This window comes from Callithrix jacchus, chromosome 7, assembly GCF_049354715.1.
Source record: "Callithrix jacchus isolate 240 chromosome 7, calJac240_pri, whole genome shotgun sequence".
Lineage (NCBI taxonomy): Eukaryota > Metazoa > Chordata > Mammalia > Primates > Cebidae > Callithrix > Callithrix jacchus.
In genome coordinates, this window is record NC_133508.1 from 49641024 (window position 1) to 49649921 (window position 8898).

Consider the following 8898-nt stretch of genomic DNA (forward strand, 5'->3'; position numbering starts at 1 on the left):
TCGAGACTTACTCACCATCGCCAGAACAATATGGGGAACCACCCCCATGATTCAAGTATCTCTACCTGGCCCTGCTCTTGACATGTGGGGATTATTACAATTCAAGGTGAGATTTGGGTGGGGACAAACCATATCAGGGCTGAAATCACATTTGTCCAGTTTGCAAATCTATTTCTTGTTTTCACAAAGCTGAGCCTTCCAGATGAGGAAACCAGAGAAATTGCCCCACGGGTGCCACTGCCTTCTCCTGTTGGCCAGAACTAGACCAAAGCTGCGGTACCTACAGGGCCTCTCACCTCAGGCCTGTTCTCCATCTCCAGAGTGGCCTGGAAATTCCTGCTCTCACACTGTGTCTCTAAACTGGCTCTGGAGTCAGTGAGCCTTGGTTTAAATCCCCTATGCACTCTTAACTGGCTGTGTAAGAGACACTATCTCTTAACCTCACTATGCCTCAGCTTCCTCCTCTGAAAATGAGGACCATAATAGGGCCTGACTCAGGTGTTAGGAGTGAAAATGGTGCAACACAAGTGTTTAATAAATGTTAGATCTCATTATCTGTACTACTGTGTCATCATTCAGAGAGGGAAGGAGTCCAAGTGGCCTGTGACTGGTATCAGTCAGTCAAGGGCAGGAGTGGCCTGGAGCCTCCCACCCTGTTGACTTCAGCTCTCCCCAGACCTGACCCAGGTGAGGGGTGCCAAAACATTTCTCCCATTGGACAGACAAGGAAACTGAGGCTCGCAGCCCTTGGGACTTGTTCAGGGTCCCAGGATCAAAGTGCAGAGGAGGGGATGGGTGTGAGGAGTGTGGAGTACTTGGGACCCTACAACCCTGCCTTGGACCCAGACCCAGCCTCCAGAGCTGTCTGAATACAGTGATGTGGTGTCCTTGTGCTTGGGAGGGCAGCTGGAGAGGCATGCGTGGGCCTGAGGCTGGTGTCCCTCTGCCCAGGTTCCATGGGGAAGCCCATGTCACATTGGCCTGGAGCCTGGCTTTGGGCTCGGCCTAGGCATGGGTCCCAGCATCATCAGCTTTGAGCTGTATGGTCTCAGGCAAGTCAGTTCATCTCTTTGACCCAATTCTATGAACATTTCTTGAGTGCTTTCTACAAGTTTTCAAAAGATTGGAAAAATTTTCAGGAAATAAAACAGATTTTCCTCACTAGCAACAGAACGCAGGACCCAGTTCTCCAGGTGGTAGGGCGCTTTTGTGCATACCTCTCAGTCTATCTATAGAATCAACAGGTTGTCATAAAACGTTATCATATCTGAGTCCAGGCACAGTGGCTCACGCCTGTAATCCCAACACTTTGCGAGGTTGAAGCAGGCAGATCATGAGGTCAGGAGTTAGAGACCAGCCTGACCAACATGGTGAAATACTGTCTCTAATAAAAATACAAAAATTAGCCAGGTGTGGTGATGCGTGCCTGTAATCCCAGCTACTCAGGAGGCTAAGGCAGGAGAATCGCTTGAACCCAGGAGGCAGAGGTTGCAGTGAGTGGAGATCACGCCAGTGCACTCCAGCCTGGGTGACAAGAGTGAGACTCCTCAAAAAAAAAAAAGTTATCACATCTGAGATGAAAATTCAGTATCACAGATATGAACTTGAGGGAAATTTAGATCTCCCCTAGCCCAGTGGTTTTAAAAATATTTTATTTCAGGACCAGGCACAGTGGCTCACATCTGTAATCCCAGCACTTTGGGAGGCCAAGGCAGGGGGATCACCTGGAGTCAGGAGCTTGAGACCAGCCTGGTCAACATGGCAAAACCACGTCTTTACTAAAACTACAAAGATTAGCCTGGCATGGTGGCCTGTGCCTATGGTCCTAACTACTCGGGAGGTTGAGGTGGGAGAATCACTTGAACCTGGAAGGCAGACGTTGCAGTGAGCTGAGATTGCACTCCAGCCTGGGTGGCAGAGTGAGACTCTGTCTCAAAAAAAAAAAAAAAAAAAACGATTTCAAATCCTTTGTTCAAAAGAAATATTGAGTATATAAGAGGCAGCAGGTCTGCTCAAGTATCCTTTCATCACTACTAGGGAACCCCGGGATCCCCAGAGCATAATGTGAAAGCTGATCTCCTGGATCCTAAATCTCCTAGACACAGGCCCATGGAGGGCCTTGGAAAAGGGCACATGGAGACTTGATTTCAGAGCGGATATACAGCAATGCAGAAATTAGGATTCCCAGTGGAGTTTTAAAAGAATGAAACAGAAGTACAAGTGAAAAATGCAGTGATTGAAATCAGAAACTCGATGGCTAGGTTAATTCATAGAATAGATACATCTGAAGAGAGAATTAGTAGCCTGGAGGGTAGATTTGAAGAAATCACTCAGAATGCAGTAGAAAGAGATAGAAAATACAAAAAAGAAGTTAAGGCACAGGCCAAGCGCTGTAGCTCACGCCTGTAATCCTAGCACTTTGGGAGCCTGAGGCTGTTGGATCACAAGGTCAGGAGTTTGAGATCAGCCTGGCCAACATGGTGAAACCCCACCTCTACTAAAAATACAAAAATTAGCTGGGTGTGGTGGCAGGCACCTGTAATCCCAGTTATTGGGAGGCTGAGGCAGGAGAATGCTTGAACCCTGGAGGTGGAGGTTGCAGTGAGCTGAGATTGTGCCATGGCACTCCAGCCTGGGGCCACAGAGCAAGATTCTGTCTTGAAAAAAAAAAAGTTAAGACACAAGGATAGAGTGAGAAGGAACCATATATATATATATATATATATATGGTCAGAGTTCCTGAAGGAGATGGAGATGGTGGAAGTGAAGCAACATTCAAAGAGATAGTGTCAGAATATTTTCCAAAATGGAAAGACAGCAAAGTTCAGATTGCAGAAGCCAAGCAATTCCAAAACAGAAAAAGTGAAAAGAGGCCAGGTGCAGTGACTCACACCTGTTATCCCAGCACTTTGGGAGGCCAAGTTGGCTGGATCATTTGAGCCCAGGAGTTGGAGACCAGCCTGGGCAACATGGCGAAACCATCTCTACAAAAGATGCAAAAATTAGCCCAGAGTAGTGGCGAATGCCTGTAGTCCCAGCTACTCAGGAGGCTGAGGTGGTAGGATCATCTGCACCCAGGGAGTTTGAGGCTGCAGTGAGCCATGATGGTGCCACTGCACCCCAGCCAGCCTGGATGACAGAGAGTCATTCTAACAGAACATGATTCATTCAGTTCTGTATCTTCAGCACCTAGGACAGTGCTGGCACTCAGTTAATGCTTTATAGAAGTGGTAGAATGAATGAATTCCAAAGACAAAAATTAATTTCCCAAAAGCAGCCAGATAGAAGAGATACTGTCTCAAAAATATTGACAGTTGCTGCCAGCTAATGTCTTAACAGCAACAATAGCAGTCAGAAGGCAGTGAAATGATATCTTCCAAGTGGTAAGAAAAATAACTGTGAACCTAAAATTACGCACAAGTCAGCTTTCTTTCAGGGATGAGGGTAAAATATACTGAGAAAAATGACAGTTCAGTTTATCAACCATAGATCTTTGATATAAAAATTCTGAAGAATCTTTTGATGGCTATTGGAAACAGATGCTTAGTGCCACAAAGAAAAATCAGCAGTCAGGTGCAGTGGCTCGCACCTATAATCCCAGCTCTTTGGGAGGCCAAGGCGGGTGAATCATGAGATTAGGAGATCGAGACCATCCTGGCTAACATGGTGAAACCCTGTCTCTACTAAAAAAATACAAAAAATTAGCCAGACGTGGTGGCATGTGCCTATAGTCCCAGCAACTCAGGAGGCTAAAGCAGGAGAATCACTTGAATCTGGGAGGCAGAGGTTGCAGTGAGCCAAGATCATGCCACTGCACTCCAGCCTGGCGACAGAGCGAGACTCCATCTCAATTGAAAAAAAAAAAAGTAAGAAAAATAAGCACTGAGACAAAGGATCTCTCAGCAAGGTAATTTTACTTTCTACAGAAAGGGTACTCTTGTTAACCATCTTGCCACGAGAGTACAACAAACAAAGGAAAAGCAGGCATATTTATCCCTTATGAATTTGGGGTCATCCTTACTGCTGTGTCTGATCTTCATTGGTTGGAGCCAGACCTCACAATCTGAAACTAAAACCAGATTGGCTAACAACTTAAAACTTTTCTAAACAGGAAAAAGCAATGGAGAATAAAAGGAAGCCCAAATAAGGAAGGGACATAAGCTGCGAGCTGGGACATGCCTGTGAGCACATCCAGCACAGGTAGCTTGGTTAAAGTACAAGGGCATAGAATGTACCACGTGTCTGTGAGCGTGTCTAGCAGCTACATAGGATGGGGCTTAACAGTTACTAGCAAGAAGGCTTTGAAGAAAGTCTTTAAAAGAGACTCTTATTTCTAACATTTATTATGATTATTATTCTTTAACAAGAAAGGAAACTTTGAAAAGGAACTTTTCCACTTCCCACAGTGGCACATGGAATTTTTTTCAGAAGGAAGACCTGAGATGCGCAAACGAAATAGTAAACATGGTGTAGTCTCCAAGACAATAATATGTAATTCAGGACGATCTGAACAGAAAGAGTTTGCTGAAGCCCCCCGCCCCCTTTTTTTAACCTAGGAGGAGATTAAATACCGGCAATTAACTTTAGATTTTGTTAAATATACATATTAAAATATGTTGGGGCTGGGCGCAATGGCTCACCCCTGCAATCCCAGCACTTTAGGAGGCCGAGGCGGGCAGCTCACCTGAGGTCAGGAGTTCAAGACTAGCCTGGCCAACATGGCAAAGTCCCATCTCTACTAAAAATACAAAAATTAACTGGGCATGGTGACAGGCACCTGTAATCCCAGCTACTAGAGAGGCTGAGGCATAAGAATAGCTTGAACCTGGGAAGTGGAGGTTTTGGTGAGCCAAGATCACACCACTACACTCCAGTCTGGGGAATAGAACAAGACTTTGTCTCAAAAATACTTGTGTGTGTGTGTGTGTGTGTGTAGGATAACCACAGAAAGAATAGATATGAAATGTGCAGTATCCAAGTCACTGTGGGGCAGGGCAGGGGAGAAAAAGAAAACCTTGATCAATTCTTAACAATGCGGGCTGGGCGTGGTGGCTCATGCCTGTAATCTCAGCACTTTGGGAGGCCGAGATGGGCGGATCACCTGAGGTCGGGAGTTCGAGACCAGCCTGACCAACATGGAGAAACCCTGTCTATACCAAAAAAACAAAATCAGCTGGGTGTGGTGGTGCATGCCTGTAATTCTAGCTCCTGAGGAGGCCGAGGCAGGAGAATCACCTGAAACTGAGAGGTGGAGGTTGTAGTGGGTCTAGATTGCACCATTGCAGTCTAGCCTGGAAAATAAGAGCAAAACTCCACCTCAAAAAAAAAAAAGCAAAAAAAGAGAAAGATGAAAACTTTGAACAGCTGGGCGCGGTGGCTCACACCTATAATCCCAGCACTTCGGGAGGCCGAGGTGGGTGGATCACGAGGTCAAGAAATGGAGACCATCCTGGTCAACATGGTGAAACCCCATCTCTACTAAAAAAAAAAATACAAAAATTAGCTGGGCATGGTGACACGCGCCTGTAGTCCCAGCTACTCGGGAGGCTGAGGCAGGAGAATTGCCTGAACCCAGGAGGCGGAGGTTGCGGTGAGCCGAGATCGCGCCATTGCACTCCAGCCTGGGTAACAAGAGCGAAACTCCGTCTCAAAAAAAAAAAAGAAAAAGAAAAGAAAAGAAAACTTTGACCATTAGCAAGCACAAAAATAAGATGGTTAAAATAAATATGTCCAAATCATACATTTTAAAATTCCGGCTATTTTGTGTTTAAAAATGATAAACCTAAAATTGCGGACATGGGAAGGCTGGAGGTAGAAGGATGAGAAAGTTATACCAGGCAAGTAAGGACCGAAGTGGAACTGTGGCACCAAATTAGTACCCCACAAATTTGACTTTAAGGCAAAGAATATTACTAGAGATAAAAGAGAGTCAAAACCTAAAGAACAGGCTGTGCACAGTGGCTCATGCCTGTAATCCCAGCACTCTGGGAGGCCGAGGTGGGTGGATCACCTGGGGTCAGGAGTTCAAGACTAGCCTGGCCAACATGGTGAAACCCCATCTCTGTTAACAATATAAAAAATTAGCTAGGCATGGTGGCAGGCACCTGTAATCCCAGCTACTCAGGAGGCTGAGGCAGGAGAATTGCTTGAACCCTGGAGGCGGAGGTTACAGTGAGTCAAAGTTGCACCGCTGCACTCCAGCCTGGGTGACAAGAGTGAAACTCCTTCTCAAAAAATAAATAAATAGGCCAGGTACATTGGCTCACGCCTGTAATCCCAACACTTTGGGAGGCTGAGGCAGGTGGATCACCTGAGGTCTGGAGTTCAAGACCAGCCTGGCCAACGTGGTGAAACCCCATCTCTACTAAAAATGCAAAAATTAGCCAGGCATGGTGGCGGGTGCCTGTAATCCCAGCTACTTGGGAGGCTGAAACAGGAAAACTGCTTGAACCTGGGGGCAGAGGTTGCAGTGAGCCGAGAGTGTGCCATTGCACTCCAGCCTGGGCAACAACAGTGAAACTCTGTCTCAAAAAAATAAAAATAAATAAATAATAAATAAATAAATCTAAAAAACAAAAGCTTTCATCTATCAGGTTTAGGAGACATTGGACATGAAGACCTATGAAGGGAGCAGTCATCACCCCCTCCTTCTTCAAGAATTGCTTTTGTGTTTAAAAAGTTCTTTGGCATTTATTTGGTAAATATCCAACACTCACATCAAGCCAAAGAGGTAGGGGAGGTAGATGTCACCACCCCCCTTTTACAGACAAGGAGCCTTATGTTTAGAGAGGTTAGGGACTTGCCTAAGGTCACACAGCAGCAGAAGGTTCTTTTTTTTTTTCTTTTTTTTTTAGTAGAGACGGGGTTTCACCTTGTTGACCAGGATGGTCTCCAGAAGGTTCTTTTTTATTTTTGAGACAGAGTCTCACTCTGTTGCCCAGGCTGGAGTACAGTGCCATGATTGTGGCTCACTGAAGCTTTGAACTCCTAGATTCAAATAATCTTCCTGCCTCAGCCTCCCAAGTAGGTGGGACCACAGGCGTGCATCACCACACCTGGCTAATTGTTGTATTTTTTCTCGTAGCGACGAGGTCTTGCAATGCTGCCCAGGCTGGTCCTGAATTCCTGGGCTCCAGAGATCCTCCTGCCTCAGCCTGCCCAAGTGCTGGGATTGCAAGTGTAAGCCACTGCGCCTGGTCAGCAGAAGGAGTTCATCACAGGTCTTCTGACTGAGTGCTCTTTCCTCTCCCAGCAGGAGCTTACAAAGGATAAACATACAATCTGGAGAGAGGAAGGAAAGGGATGGCTGAGCATGGTGGGGAACAATGAGGGCAAAGGCTTGTCTGGTGGAAATGGAAGGACATTTGCAGTCTTGAAGCAAGTGTGATCAAGCTTGGCTGATGGCGTGGCGAAGCCTGGGTAATAGCGGGGAGTCCAGCCAGGTTCTGAGGTACCTGAAGGTGGAAGAGTTTTTTTGTTTTCTTTTGTTTTCTTTTGATTGTTTTTGAGAAGGAATCTCACTCTGTCACCCAGGCTGGAGTGCAGTGGCATGATCACAGCTCACTGTAACCTCCGCCTCCCAGGTCCAAGCGAGTCTCCTGCGACAGCCTCCTGAATAGCTGGGATTATGGGTGCACACCATCACGCCAGCTAATTTTTGCATTTTTAGTAGAGATGGGGTTTTGCCATGTTGGCCAGGCTGGTCTCAAACTCCTGACCTCAAGTGATCCAGCTGCCTTGGCCTCCCAAAGTGTTGGGATTACAGGCATGAGCTGCCGTGTCTGGCCTTTTCTTTCTTTCTTTCTTTTTCTTTCTTTCTTCTTTCTTTTTTTTAACAAGGAATTTATTATAGTTTTATTTTCTCTGCATTTGGAAAATATTTAGGACCAACATGAAAAAGAAATACGTTCTGTGTGGAAAAATGACACTGAAAAGGGAGGTGGGAAGGCTGAAAGGGATTAGTGCTTTAGTTGCAAGGAGCTGCAGCATCTCTGGTCCAAGGTATCAAAAAGATATTGGGAAGACATAACAGGAGGAAGAAGAATGTGAATTTACTGAGGGAGAGGGCCCCGAAGTGGGCTGTGAAGGGGAACTGGAGGCCAGGGAGTAGGCTGGGTGGAGAGAGAGGCCCCTACTGGAAGCCGTAGGGTGCGGGTTGTGGAGGGCCTGTGTATCCCTGTGCATCAGTGGAGGAGGCTCATGCATACCATGGAGGCATAGGACCTCGTGACCCATGGGAGATCCAGACTGAGGGCCCCTGGGGGGAATGCCCATTGGAGGAGGTCCAGGATGAGGCATTCCAGGTGGTCAGGGTGGTGACTGCCCCCCAGATCCTGGGGGCCCAGCACGGGGGTGTCCTCAGCCATGAGGACCATGGTGTGCCAGCTGCATCTGAGACATCCCCAGATGGGGCACCGCACCTGTTCGGAACAGGTGAGGATGTGAGTGTTCATGACCTGGATGTCCTGCGCCTGGGGTTCCTGCCGATGGGGGCCGGGAGCATATCCTGCAGCTCCAGGAAGCATAGGTGGTGGGGGCACGGCTGGGGGTATCCCCAGTGGGGGGGCTCGGGGAGGCAGCTGTAGGAGCCAGCTGGAGCCAGGAGGAGGCACGCCTGGTGGAGGAAGCCCAGACCCCACAGGATTCCCGGCAGAGCGTGGAGGTTCCCAGCGATCTGAAGGTCAGGAGAATGTCGCCGGTCTTGCACGTGCAAAAGTTGCCGTGAGGCCACGTGCTTTGACTGCGGAGGACCCCACGCTGTGCCTGGACGTCGGTGGCCACGCCCATGACTCAGGGCTGGGCGGGGCCAAGCGCGGGACAGCACGCTCTGCTCGCCTACGTCCCCACCCGCCAGCCACCTGCAGGGGTCGTTAGCGGTCCCAGCCCCGAGCCCCCTCT

The 8898-nt window shown here is 47.8% G+C and overlaps 1 pseudogene; it reads right to left on the reverse strand.

The window, feature by feature from the left end:
* Positions 1-8051: 8051 nt before the first annotated feature.
* LOC100389914 (uncharacterized) lies at positions 8052-8787 on the reverse strand (annotated as a pseudogene).
* Positions 8788-8898: the final 111 nt, after the last annotated feature.